Source organism: Agelaius tricolor, unplaced genomic scaffold (assembly GCF_023055355.1).
Source record: "Agelaius tricolor isolate 1412-34295 unplaced genomic scaffold, bAgeTri1.0.p SCAF_27, whole genome shotgun sequence".
Lineage (NCBI taxonomy): Eukaryota > Metazoa > Chordata > Aves > Passeriformes > Icteridae > Agelaius > Agelaius tricolor.
This window is the reverse complement of record NW_027269287.1, coordinates 5639639-5655291: the sequence shown is the minus strand read 5'-3', so window position 1 is coordinate 5655291 and position 15653 is coordinate 5639639.

Below are 15653 nucleotides of genomic sequence, written 5' to 3'. Positions count from 1 at the left end.
GAAACATTTCAGCTCAAATCAAAATCTGAAGAAATGTGCAAAATGGAAACCTAATCACTCTGCTTTGAAAGGATTTAATGGTAGTCTCAAAAGTTATTTATTGCACATATTGGAGGTTTATTTATTATGCACTTTACCCTATTAACAGTAAATTATTTCAGAAGCCAGGGTACAGCTCCTGCACAGCAACTAATATTACAGTAAAAGAAAGCCCAGAGGGTAGAGAGTATTAAAGAATACAAGATCCTGTCTGGAAGCACAAGGCATTCCCCAAATGATTCCATGGCACATTTAGAAATGTGGAGTTTATACCATGAAAATATGAAATCAAATGTACAAATAATGAAGCAAGGGACCTGGAACAAATTCAGCTCTGGTTCAAAGAAATTCATTGGGGATCATTTTATGGAAGATTAGAGCATATATTTTCACAACAATAGGTTATTGAAATTTGTTCAAGCCCTCCTATATGTCAAACAATCTCTGCTAAAAATCTGTGCAGATAGTCCTATGCTCGTAATGTGGTGTTTCAGTTAGAGAGGCCAAGGAAATATTAAAATTGATTGAAACATAAAACACATATAGTGATTCAAAGGGAGGAGGAGTGTTGTGATAGTTACCCTCAAGCCAGAAATTATAGATGTAGTAAATTCAGTCTTGTGGTTATTCCAAAAAGAAATCCTAGCAGTATAATATAAATACAGTTCTAAGTTAGTCAAATGACCTTAATTTGCCACCATAGTGAGACCATGAGAAGAATCCTAAAACCCAACCTATCTTTAAGCATGTTTTTTTTTAAATTCGCTCCAGGACCTGAAGAAGGAGCGAGAAGAATTTTTCTGGTCTTCAGGTCCTGCAGTGAAACAAGCTGCCTCAGCTACTTTAGGACCAAAGCATCCATGACTTCATCCAGGCAAGGACATCCCCCTCTGCATATGTGTAAGGGAAGTGGAATGGGGTTAATTTTGAGGAAATAAACATGACCCCTGCTAATATATGAACTTGATGCTGCTGCTGGATGATCCCCTGATACTGTTTTTAGTTGCCAGAATTCTGTTCCACTCTCTTTTCAGCCTGACTTCCATCTGGGACAAGGGCTGTATTGAACAGAAGCCAGCAATGTCTGGATTTCACTATACTGACATTCATGTAGGAAAGTAGGAGGCTTCAAAAAAAAAAAAATCCTCAGCATGGCTTCACACCTGAAAATAATTGTCCTTCATTTGCTAGTCACTCCCTCATTCTAATATCTTTTGTTCTCAAGCTAACAAAAACTGCAAATGAAAAGGGTGTCCTCAGAGAAAACAATGTAGTACATTTCCCAGAATTATTCTGCTCATGGATCATGGACCAAAGCAGAATATTACCAGGCTGCAGAGGTATTAGACAAGCAGATGAGGTTCAGTTTGTAACCTGTGGTGAGAAAAACCCATAGGTCAGTCTGCCTGTTTTAACAGTAAGTAGTGCAGTACATCAGCACTTTTGTGATGCATTATTCAGTGAAAAAAATGGGATGAGCTTGAAGAGTGAAGATAAAGGATTTAATTTAATAGCACAACGTGTAACAGCATGAACTTCGAGGCTAAAAGAGGAATTTCTGCTATGAACTGGTATTTTTCTGTTGGAAGTAATGGGAAGGAGAAAGACTGCTTAAAAAAAAAAAAACCAAAAAACTGGTAGCTGAGTTATTCCTGTAAAAAATCAAAACTATGTTCTCCAGCATGTAAAGCACCCATGAAAATACATTTGAAATAGCCTTCATGCTGTGACCAGCCAGCTGCAATGTTCACCAGGGCTGGCACAAGGACAGAGGCAGCCTGCTAGCACAGACAGTGAAACCAGGAGCCTGGTTCCTGAGAGGGCTGAGAGGGAATGAAAAGGCTCTGGCTTCTTTTAGTTTGCAAAACTTGAGGAGGGGTGTGACTGCACTCTATAAATACATAAGCAGTAATGAACAACTGCTAGAGAAAGGACATTGTTGGCCCAAGAGCAAATGTATATAAACTGCAATGTGTAAGTATGTGCTTGTAATCAGAGGAGTATTCTCAACCATTGGGAGATTCTGGAAACCCTTTCAGTAGGAGTGGAGGAGTCTGAAAACTCAGCTATTTTCCAGACAGACATTCTTACCCATCTCCTAAGGTGGCTGCATGACCTAACCGTATATATTGGTCCAGGGAGTACTTTTCCAGCAATAAATTCAATAACTCAGTGAACTGGGGATTGAGCCCTCAGCCCTCCCATCATCACAAACCTGAGGTTCAGGAGGCATAGGCCAAAGCATATACTGGGACAAAATATATACACAGACACAAATCAGGTTGCATCCAGTTATGTTTCATTGAGTGGACAAGGCTGAAACTGCCCCCTAGGAACCATACAAGTTCCAAGAAATTTATGAGAAGCTTACAAGAAGCTTACAAGATCTGCTAAGGGAAGTAAAGGGAATATATTGGTTTTCTTCCTCAAGCAAACTCCTTCCCATTTTCCAGTTTTATTTGCCTCTTTTAAGTGTATTGAATTTCCAGATAGTTTGGAATTGCAGTTGAAGTCTAAACTCAATTCAGCTTTAATTGAGTTAAAAACCAACAGGGAAATTATAATTTCTTTTTATTTTCTGAGGCCCACTTAGTACAGTACTACCTTCAATTACTTAAGGGTGCTTTATTTAAAATTTCCTTGATGATTGCATGCCAAAGTGATCTTAATATTCAAACTTTTGTCCTCTTTTCTACACCTACTCAAGGTAGGACAAAAATGTGACCCTGAAAAAATATGGGAGGAAAAAAGTGCCTAGTTTAATTAATTTATTAAAAGTCTCTAGCATTGAAATAAAATCAGCTATCACTGTGGGACCTTTGAAAACGATAAAATTCTGCCTCATCTGGGTAAAGTAATAATATGAGCAGATCGTGTGAAAGCAACTGACTATTGTTGGGACAAACAAAAGAAACAAAGCTCTCAAATCAGTATTAATGCTTTGAGTAAGACATGCAGATATCTTTCTGATAAATGGCAGATCCATATGAAACATGCATCACATAGTTTTTTTGATGTATCATACCAATTTGAGTACCTAATTTTATTGAAGTTATTTCTATTACTCCTGATCACAGAGCAAATCAGGCAGACAGCATTTTTTAATGACATGAAGAAGTCATAAACACTTTCTTCCTCTTTTTAAATATCTGTTTTAATTCCCCAGAGCAAGCAATAATTATTAATTAATACTGAAAATAATCCCATTTTAAAGCTTGCTTACTTAACTTTTCATAGCTAAAAAAAGGTATTTTACATGAGTGGGGAAGGGAAACATGGTGTGTTAATATAATTCTATCTTGACTTACACCTTTTGAGAGATCCAGGGTACAAGACCTCAAAACTGTATTTTCAGCTGTGTTTGAGCTATTTCATTGGAGTTTGTTACAAGAGTAAAGATATCAAGTTTGTTTCCAAGGCATAAATCTCTGTCAGGGATGAGTATTCCTGTTTTCTACTATGTCCTGGTATCTCAGCCGAGACAGGAGAAAAGACATAAAATATATGAGGCCCAAGCAGAATACATGGTATGAATATTTAAGGATAACCTACGTAAGTCAATTATATCTCTGCTACTTGTAACTAATAAGGCTATCTGTCAAACATTCTTTCTGAAAAGCCTTCACACTGTACCCACCACCACTTTCTTTCCCTTCCTTTCAGACATTTACCCCTGTAGGGATAGCCAGGCATACAGTACAGCATGATCACTACAGACACGAGCTACATTTTGAACTTAATTTGATCAACTATGTGTTTCATAGACAGGATTAGAAAATTTATTAGAAAATTTATATTGCAGTCTAAGGATCCCATTTCATGTTCCACTTTTCTGTACAGATGTTAAAAAAAATTAAAGATATTTTTAAAGTATTTTTACCAGTAAACCACTGCAGTGCTAACATTGCCAGTGTTTTAGCAATGGTAACCCCAGTAAAGCATCTCCTCTATCTCCTTTCTCTCTTTAAATTTTATTTAAAGCCTTGCAAAATACTTGCATCCACATAACCCACCCTTGCCGACTGAACAGAAGATTAATGAGGTCATAATGTTCTTGAGAGCAGAAATGTGTCTACCACCCTGGTGAATAATCTCTCCTTTTGCACATTAGATGTAAGATGGGAACTGCACTGGAGAGAAAGGACAGCATGCCGTGCAGAATAGGCATGCAAGCAGCTGTTCCCCCACTGCTAATTATGACAGGCCTGTCCCGCAATGTTAATCAGAGCTTCCATTCTTATGCCTCTCTGGTTATTTGGGACAGAGTCTAGGTCCCCCTTATCAGCTTGGAGGATGCTAAACAAATACCTCATATAATGCAAGAAGGGCTACACCGTCACGAAACAGCACCAAAAGGACAAGGATTTCAAAAATACATTTGGTGCATGCAGGATTATCATGGAGCAAAATCTTAGATTTGGTCTCAGTGTGTTTTTTTTTTTTTACTCTGGAAGTCATTTTATCTGATCTCTTCATAAAACTTCCCTGCAATAACCTACCTGAAAAGTGCGGTTTGAATTTATTTCCTTTTTTTTCAATCCCTTGTAGCCTTTGTTAGAGTGTGGGTTGGTGTGGGCCTTAGGATTTGCTTGTCAGGAAAGAAGAATATCCTTGTCTGTTTCCCATGTTCTTGTCCATTTTCCTTGTTACTAGTCTCTGCTTTTTGCTTGTGGATGGTTTCATTACAAAACAACAACAACGACGACCCAAAAAACCCAAACCACAAGAACAACTTTTTTCCTGTCCTTTTTTTGTTCTGAGCCTGGTTCCATTTTTTATCTCTCTCTTTCTCTTTCTCACATACGTCCTTTGACCTATTCCTCTCTTATTCTCTCTCTTTTCTTTGTCTACATTGGCAAGAGGCTTTAGCTTATACTCTTTTATGAACCTTCTGCTTCTCATTTAAACTCTCTGGACCTGACTTGCAGCTGTGGTATTCTTCCTACAGCCATTCACACATGTGCAACACAGGTGTAAAATACTGCCATTTTAATTTATGTTGCTTGTAAATGTCAGCAAAGGAGAAAGCAGAACATGTCCTTCACAAAGTGGATTAGTGTCTGCTAAAGTCTTTTTTGGGATTGTCAGATACATATGAGCAAAGTCTGTGTTAGTCACCGATTACCCCTATTCCATGCCTGAATTCTCACAAACTCTTATGCTACTGCTTAACCTTCCAGCTCTTCATTGTTCTCAACAGCTCCTTGAATCCAGATTTTCTTTAAAAGAAAGGATGTTTCACTTTGATTTCAGGGATTTTTTTACTCCTTTTTTTTTAGCTGCCAGACTCTTGGACAACTGAGCTAAAAATACCCACATAGACTCAGGTATCTGCATGTCAATTTTACCCTCTCAAGCGACAAGTAGCACAAGAGTGACTGCAGATAGAAAGAGAAACCTTACACATCTATATTCCTTTAATGAACAAAGTTACATTGCATTTTGCTTATTATAGAGCTTTTCATTTATAGAGCTTTTGAATTTATCAAAACACCTGATGACCTTACAGGATCAGGGGTTTTGGTGACATTCTGACTTGGGTCAGATGTACTCTAAAATACCTCCCTCCTTTTTAACTTCCAAACCACTTCAAAAATAAATATCTGCAGCAGGAAGAAAAAGCTGAAAAGTTAAGTGACAGCATCAGATTGTTTTGAGTGCTTGTACCAGCCTTGCTCTTCCATTTCCACTCCAGCTCAAGGTGTGTTGCAAGAACAGCAGGAAGGCAAGCTCTTTAGGTGGGTTCAAGTACGTGGCACCCCATTCTCTGCTCTGCCTCTGTGTACAAAATATCTCAGAAAATAAACCCAAGACACATGAGAAACCCTTCCTAACATGTTTTTAGCCCTTTTTGCCACGATTTCATTGTCAAGCTCTATCATCCCTTTATATATTTAGCTGTTACACGTTTCACCACAGGCTGCTTGCAAAGCTGCTCATTCCCATGTGTATCCCTGTGATAAATTTTATCAATGCTCAGCTAGAGGGTTTTCAACCAGGCAGCTGCACTGTGGCTTTTTATCTGCTATGGCATGCTCCAACCAAGATGATTTTTTTTTCCAAATTAACTTTATTTAAATTGTTGCATTTATGTCTTTAGATGTGGACTCAGCAGTCTGTGGTCCCAGAGGAAGCTTAGGTGGAAACAGGGAGCCTAGACATGAAATAAAAATCTTACTGGGATAAAAGAAACAACAAATCATAATTAAAAACTACTAGCAGCTCTCTGCTTCTAAATACCAAAAATGTAATATCTGCTTTCTCAGTTGTCTCTCCAGTTGTATTCATATACACAGCTGACTGAGTGGCAATGGCATTGGTTTCTCTACATTTTAATTTACCCATTTTAAGTAAAAACTATTGTCAGTAACACCTTCATTTAATAGAACTGCCAACAGATACTGAGGAATTTCGAAACTGAAAGGCATTTTCGCCTGTGATCAATGGTAGCTTAATACCTATCTATTTTTCTGTACTATATGTACCTTTTTTATATATCTTTATTTGAATTTTATTTTAATACTCCTTCAGAAGTTTTCCCATCTATGGCACATGTCAGAATATATATTTAGTGTTTCTTCAACTTTCTTTAATTATTCTGGTTTTGAGTTCAGAAATTAAAACATCTTCCTGAAACACTCACTGAGGTTTGTCTGCCAGTACAGGAATTTTAAACAGGATGGATAAATAATAACATATTATATTTTTATTTGTTTTCAGTGTCCATAAGAAAATTGTAAAGATCACCTGAAGGATTAATTTCACTTTTTTAAACTACTTTAGTTTTTTCTACATGGAAATAATTCAGTCAGTTTTTTTTCAAGTTTCTTTTCCTAAAATTTATCATCCAAGAAAGTATATGGCAAGTAAGATTTTGCCAGGTATTCATGTGTCCTCTGGATTTTAAGGCAATGTTTATATAATAAACTCATCACAAAGGAAGCAACTGTTTAAATAACACCAATTTATTTTTAAATTGGCATTATCCAAATGAATGAATTGATAATGTTGAGATTCCATTAAATTTATGAGGGGCTGTTGGGATTTCTTTTGGATTTTGGTTTTTGTTGTTGCTGTTCTTTTGATTTGCTCAATTAAATTTTTAAATTGGTTTCATCTACTGCCAACTTTTTCACCAAAGAGCTGCTATAGCTCTGAGGTAGTATTATATATGAATATATAATCTTCAGGTACCAATATGCATGTGTGTGTATGCATAAATATATTTAACTCAATAAATATTCTTTTAAAACACCTCAATATTTAACCTAACCTGGATATGTGTTTACCCAGTCTACCTTCCATGTTTACCTAAGTAATTTGAAATTTCTCTTGGGCAAACACCGTAGGTTTTACACCCTTCCATGGAAGTTTTTGTAAGTTTAATTTTAGAAGAAAAAAAATTTTTGGCCTCTTATGCTATTAATTTTAATTTTTTTTTAATAAATAACATTATCCTCCTTATCCTTCAAGGGAGACTGGATAAATAAATGAAAAAATATTCCCACTGTCCAGATAGTTTTGAACCAGCATTCAGGAAGGGATTTCACCTTTTAAAAATAGGAATTACCCTGCACTCAGAGAAAGGCTTGTATTTAGATTCCCTTCTGAAGCAGGAGATGCAGTGATCACTATTGCTAGTGGTCAGGAAATAACCTACAAGCATTATATTAACAACAGTGAAAGAAAATTAAAGATTAGGAATCTCAATGTAAAATTTAAAAAAATATAGATTTTTAAAAATTCAGTGCACTTGTTTAGGGATAGATTCTTAAGAAACAGATTCTTAACTGATTCAATTGATTTTTAATGCATGGTGTCCTTGCATCATCTTTACTTTCCTATCTAGTGAAAGCAAGGCCATGCCCCATGTTGATGACCAAAACCTAAAGAAAAACGAAGTATCTCTAAACTAGTACCAGACTGAATAAATAAAATGTGGAGACTTGTTGTACAAAATATGTTTCAGCAGGAATTGTGGGTAAATGTGAATTTATATAGTAATAACTCATTGTACAAAAGCAGGACTTACCACAATTCAGTCTCCAAACAATAGCATTTTTGTGGGCTTAATCCTCAGAGCTGATGGGTACTTCAAACAATTTGCTTTCAACTTCTAGGGGAGAAGAAAATAGTCAGCACTTCACAGGACTGAGCCACACGTTTAGGGCAAATACCAAAGAGACAGCCAGAAGATCTAGACAGAAATTATGCCTGCACTTTGTTAGCCACAGCAAGACCTTGGATATTAGACTTTGAGTGCTAAACTTACTGTGAACTCGGAGAACTTTAAATATTCATGGCAGTCATTCTGGAAACCTTCCCTGAGTCCATTTTCAGTTGCCACCAACGTAGATTATGCAAGTCCTTTAATACTCTGAATAATGATTAAGAAACATAAACCAAATCTGAAACCTTTACTTATTCTCTTCATCAATAAAATGATCAACATGCTTCAATGAAAAAAACAGGGCAATGTACATCTTACAACACCTTTCTTTGTTTTTACCCTTTGGCAATGCATTTTTTAATAAGCTTATCAACCTTTGTAAATTGTAGTAGGAAAGGATTAAATATTTGTAAATGGAAGAAAACAATATTTCGATAGATATTATTTGCAAAGTGTTCAAAGTAGGCACTAAAGGCTGTACTTCTTTTAAATTTTTTTGTGTTCAGCATCTAAAAAGTGTAGTATCTATGAGCTGGAAAGCAGTATTTCATCAATTTGGGTGCCTATCACCTAATTCAGCCCTCAGTTATATTGGCTTTCCTCTAGAAATCAATAAGCACTCCGCAGCTGCCAAAATCAGAGCATATTATCTTAATAATGTAAATATAATCTGGCATTGACTCAGTGATCATTATGGGTTCCTTCCAACTTGAGATGTTCTGTGATTCCATGTCCTCTTTGGATAATACAATGATAATGCTGATAGGAATGCTGCTGCTGATGCTACTCCTTAATCTTGCTGTGGTTAATGAAAGGCAGCAAGATTTTGCTCCTAGTCAACAATTAAATATGTAAAAGATGAAAACCACATACATTTCCAGGCAGAATTTTTCAGTTCTGAATAGGATAGGAGCATAATATGAATATAAGAAAGTTATGAATTGCAATAAGAAATGACAGGCACAAATAAGTCCTAGTTTCAGAAATATTTTGAGATTTAGTCCACTGATATTAGTAAAGTGTGATCCTTGAGTATTAGAGACAAAGGAATTCAAAATATTGGAGTTGAATATCAGATATGACTGTAATGCAAAAAAAAAAACCACAGAGGATTTGCTCTATATTTGCCCCTCAATGAGCTTTTATCTATTTTGGAATATTTACATTATTCTTATTAATATACATGTGGGAGATTTCTCCTAAAGTAATTATTTGGAAACCATCTACAGCCTGTGATTTCTAATGCTGAAAAAAGCATCAGAGAACAACATTTCAATACATTGAATTCATGGCTTTTGATAAAATTTTTCTAGCTATGCGGGACGAGGTCTTCAAGTACATACTGTATCTTAGCTGTATCCTCTTAAAAAAATAGCAGTATAATATAAACAAATGCAGCTGTGTTTGGAGCACCTTCTGAGCTGCGTATGAAGTCTATAAAACAACCATCTTTCACTTTCTGAAAACTACAATGCTAATTAAAAACTATGTGGTTGATTCCTGGTTGCATTAATAAATGAGGAAGACTATTCCACTGAAATGTTTTTCTGAGAGATAGCATACATGATTTTTGCTCAACAAGATCTTGATAGAAGACTCTGAAGTTACTGTCTGTCTTTCCAAATCTTTGTTGTTACTTCCAAGGTTTTCTTTCCAGTTCAGGACTTTGCAACTTCTAAATCTTTTCAGCAATGCTTTAAAGATAAACAGATTGGTTCCAGATTGTCTGCCAGTCATGCTATATCCTGTGTTGAAAGTGATGATATACGGATGAGAAGACATGCAGGTAAAACCAAAAGCACATATGGTCAACATATATTGTATTCATAGGAAATAAGAATTCAAAAATCAGTAAAACACACTTGTCTTTTGAATCTCTTGGCTTAAAATACACACTCTCCCTCACTGAAAATCTAACATAATCCTTTATACCTGTATTTTTCTCATTGCGAACAATGAAGGATAGAAATAATTTTAAGAAATCATGGAACATGAGAACTGATGCTTGGTGGTATGATTGTGAAAAGTATTTATTAGGCGTCTCATCACTCCATCCTAACCAGATAGATCCGGCCCTCAGAAAGTTACCCGCACTCATCAGCACTGACTAGATGCGATGTGAGATCTCACAGCTTTGCCCAGCCTCATGAACTTGTGATGAGAGATGGCTTAAGAGTACCATCATGTTTCCATTCCATCATACATATCCATTCAGTTCACAGTGTATCCAGCTCCATCGTGTAAACCTTACAATTGGTTTTCGTAAACTATTGTACATTTTTATATGACTGCTGGTATACTTGTCAAAAGCCCTACCAATTTTTTTAATAGCATTTTATTCAAAGCAGCAGTATTTGGAAGGATGATTTTCTAATAGATCCTCTGATTTTGATCACTCTGACTAACACACTAAGTGACAATGTTCCATTTATTCTTCTTTCACCAATACATGGAAATGAAGGAGCATAGAGATTAAGAAATCTAGCTTTTGCACAAAAAAGTAAAGATGAAGTGTATATCTACCTTGATTAAACAACTAAGACACCTTCTGCCTGATAATTTGGACCACAATTACACTTTCTGAACTAAAAATCATCTACTCTGACCATATGAGTTAATCTTTGAGAGGCTAAACCACAGAAGTGTAAACTATCATCAAGCTGATGCTGATAGTAACAAATATTATGACTGTAATGTATGCAATAATTGGTATTTGTGAGAGATTAATAAAACTTTGTTTCTCAGCTAAGAATTCACAAGGTTCACCCTAAAAAATGTGCATAACATTAGACTGCTTCATCATGTGGAAAAGGTTCACTCACATTTTGTTTAAACAAATTATGATATCATTCACCTATAGTATGATAAAGCTGATCTGTATGACAAAGAGCTGCTTTTTGTCTTAAATCATCTCTGGCCTTTTTGAATGCATTCCTCTTGTTTGACGGCTGCTCTCTCTTCAGATCCACAGCTGTAATATTTCAATTAATGAAATTAACTTCTTCAGTGCAGCAGAGGAGGTTGAATTTCATTCTCCTTGCTTTAATGTCCATCAGACTGCGCTGGCTCTTTCAAGTCCTTGCAGATCATGTCTCAGTCCACAAAAATTTAAACAGTCCCAAAGCAGAAAGCCTCTTCAGCCCCATAACTAGGTAGGTACGTACCTCCAAAAATGCCAATCATAGAATATAGGAGGTACAGTTCAGCTACCAGAGACCAAATTGGATTCTCCAAAATAGTGGAGGAAGGGGATTTTCAGTGAATCTTGGGATCTGGTTGCAACTTACAAAAGAGCTCAATTTGCCCACTTTAGGACTGAAGAACTGAATGAGGAATAAAGCTCTGAAAAAGAAAGTGAATACTTACTGTGACACGTAGTTGACAGAGAGCTAGTAGTTAAGTGGACTTTACAATGATAATATTTTTCCTGAATTTGTATTAAACATGCTAAGAAACCTAGTGATAATTTTCTTCTTTTAATTTTTGCACAGAGCTAATATACCTCTCTGTACAAAAATTCTTGACTGCAAGGCCTTTACCAGCAAAAGTTTTTAATGCCACAGTTCAAAACAGCCAATGTCTCTCTGTACAAAGAATGAAGGCAAACAGCAAAACCACATGGACAGCTTTTTGAGCTAAATCTTACCTTTTCACTGAACTTATACCTGTCCGCAGTAAAGGTAGTCAGACAGATAATCCATTTCCTAATGATCACTGGTTCACAGAGATTCAAAATTCATTTGAGATTTTAGGCCCCTGCTCTGATCAATGCTTTTGATTGCTACCAGTTAATGAATTGTATTTTGCTAGTCAGTTCCACTTCAACCTGAGGAACACTGTTTTGGGTATGTTTTGTTTGAGGTTTTGGTTTGGTTTTCCTCTTTGTGTTTCCAATGGAGCTAAAATTAACAAACTCAAACTTTGTTTAACTGCTTCTGTTTGCAAAGACAAGATATCTCAGTGCACCAAATACTTAGTACTTTCATATCAGAATCTGATATGACATACCATGGACACTGTGGGACTAGCATTAAAATATTGGATGGGCTTTTTTATATATAGACATGTTTTTATTGGCTTTTTAACATATTTTTGTAAATATATTAGAATAACAATGAAATAGTTGTTGAAGATCTTTAGTATCTAGGCTATCAGAGACTTTTCATAGCATTAATAAAAGTAGACAAAGATTTAGGCCTTCACCTTATGAATTCTAGCATTCCTACTACTAGTTTACATTGTCTGTATGTCATTGGGATCTTCTTCTTCACTTTCCAAGGGTGAAAACCAAACACAGGTTTGGTTCTCAAATACCATCTATTTGAACTCTGAGCTATATAACCCAAGCAAAAATCTGAAACATAAGGCAATATCTATTTTTCCTTCTCTCATAATTATCAATCATTCTATTCACCAGAAATTTTCAAATATAGAAATATTTTCTCTAGTACCCATCAACTTTTTTCCAGCAAGACAAATTTGTCTCTCTGTGGCAACATTAATGAGAAATGCAATCTTGGTGCATGATGTCAAGTTCCTGCTTCATTGTTACTCTCTTTTATGTTACCATCCATATACATTCTGGTATTCAACTAAGCCACTGACAGAGCAAAGACTCTTTCAGATTGAGTGAACTATACCCTGCTTAGGTGAAAATCTTAAAACATATGCTCTTTGGTACAGTACTTCTACCTGATGTTTTCTGTCTGCAAGCATACCTATGAAGCAGAGACAAATTTTCTACACTTACTAATCAGCTGGAGGGCTCCAGTTTTCAGGTGCCCAACTTGAGGCAAAGGTGAGCAATTCCTTGCCTAAGAGAACAAATATCTTGAGCTCAGTTCCCAAAAATATGAGATGTGTAATGTCATTTTAGTTTTTTGCAAATACTGAGCCATTGGTTGAATCTAGTGTGGAATTTGGGGGATTCTTCTACAGAGAGAAAAAGCAATAAAGAGACAAACATTTCTCTCTTTTTAGGAAACAAATCCAATCCCTTTCATGTCACTGCCTTGCCTCCCTGTTTCTCTAACATGCTCAGGACATTCTTCCACAATCTTCATATCCCTCCTCTAATACAGGATGCCAAAAGACCTTTCCTCTCCACTCAGGCTATGAAGAGAGGTAAGGTTCTTCAACAGCAACTTTAACATAACTCTTCTGCTCTGCACCTTCCTCAACCCTTACCACCTGCTGTGGCTCTGAGTGTCTTCAATGCCCCACACAGAAGCACCAGTAAAAGGAAGGCATACAGGATCGGGGCAGGGGGGGACAACAGGCACGATTCTCTTGGTCTCTTTTTATGGTTGGTTTATTGGTTGGTTGGTTGGTTTTTCTGGGTTTTGGTGGGTTTGGGGGTTTTTTTAGGTATCTAAATTAAAAAAAAAATATTTTGAAAATTAGATGTTCATTCAAAACTAAAAGAAAATGTGATTTTTGGGCTGATCTATTTTAGTTCATTATTAACAACATTTAAAATTGTTTTTTAACAATGACTACTATAGTACCATGTAGAAAGAATAATGACAAATGTTTTGTGAAAGCATAAAAATTTCAAACAAGGCAAATATTGTATTAATCCAGCTACTCATTTCAAAAGGTATGAAATAATGTAAAGAGTTTGGTAGGTGGGAACCCTCAGGCTTTTTTTTCTACAGGGTGATTCCTTTTGTCTGCAAGTCTAGTCTCAGAGACTGGATATTTCCTCCACTCTTTTTCCTGACAAGGTTAAGCTCTAATAAAATGGTTCTAGTGTATCTCAATAGAGAAGATTCAGTTTGTCACAGAGCTGATTTGAAGCATAGGCACTGAAACAGTCAAATCAGCCCAAACTCAATAGCCACTTACTGCCAAAGTGGCTGCTTCTGTGCTCTAAACTCTGGAAGCATTTTTAACTCAGAAGTTTATAATAACAAACCATTTTTAATAAAGTTACATAAAAATTGATGCAATAAGAAGGTAGGAAATTAAGTAGAGAGTGACGGGTGTATCTCAGATGTGCCAGCCTGCTAACTCCAGTGGACCACTAGTACTCCAGACAAGAGACTTCATGTGTCATGTATACTCATTTACACTCTCTGCTAAAATGGATAATGTGATTTTCCTGAAATTTAAACTGTTTAACAAACAAAAGACCCAATGTTCCTTGAAAGTTACATCTTACTGGTTGTTCTTTGTCACTGGAAACAATTCTGAGCGATAGATGGCTTGATAATTTTTGGCTCCTGCTGTCACAGGTGATAGCTAATGGATTATGGTCATGGGAAGATCACTTTTTGCAAATGTTAAATATTTTGACCATGATTTTCTCAGCTAGAAAAAATCTCTTGTCTGCTCAGAATTTTAAATACTACTGGAAAATAAAATACAGAGTGAAGGCTTTGGACCAATTCTCCTTTGTTAACTGATATGAAATTTAGTATAAGAGAACATAAAATATTTAAATACATATTTTAAAAATAACAAATTTTCACATCTTGAATGTGAAAATTAGATATGAGTCCCTTGGAAGCTATTTACTGAGTTCAAAACTTTATATTCTTTCTTGAAATGTGGTTACTGGACTTTGAGAAGTCATAAGGGGTCTTTTTACAAATAAGATACCTTTCCATTAACAATTTATTGAATAAAGCCCTTTCCATCACAAACAAGAATCCATTTCCTGTATCTGCTGGAATCCAAAAGAATAATGGAGGTGATGCCTTTAAAACTGAAATGCACTTATTAACGCCATCTCACAAAGTCCCCGAGAATTCTCAGTGAGAAATGACAGTGTATGGCTCAGCTGCACATACTTCACTGCTGTCAAATTGCTCAGTATAAATATATCAGATTAAATGAGGGCCAGCTAAGTGAATTCTTAGATTTTATGGACTTCCACTGTCTGTTATTTCTGAGGCTTTTTGCATCATGATCCAAAGCTTATTAAATTCAGAAGAAATGCACCCCTTTATTTTCACCCAGCCCCAGAAGCCAGTGAAAAAGAAGGGGACCAAGCACTATATGGGTTCTGATCCAAATATTCGTACAATAAATTATACCAACTGATGTTTTCAATAACCCACCTAATTTGTCAAGATTGATTACTATTTGCTTTTAAGATAAATCTCCTCCTCAGCAAATGGTCAGCAGTTTTTTGATTAATCCTTTTCTGAGAAAAAAACCAAAAATAGTTATCCATTTTCACAATTGCAATTAGTCAAAATTCTGGGGACCTGGAGATTATCCTAGCTTGGAAGAGAATCACTGTGATTCTTGGCAAACAGCTCACACTCTGGCTTCCTCCTGGATTAATAGAAGTGAAACAAGAGACTCTTCTCAAAACTAAAGACAGAACCTAAAAGTAAAGACAGAATTCCTCCATCGTAAGACAGAATCTATCCCAAAAGCTTCCACTGCACGTGGAATAGTATAATACCACCATTAACAGGCCATGTAATATCCT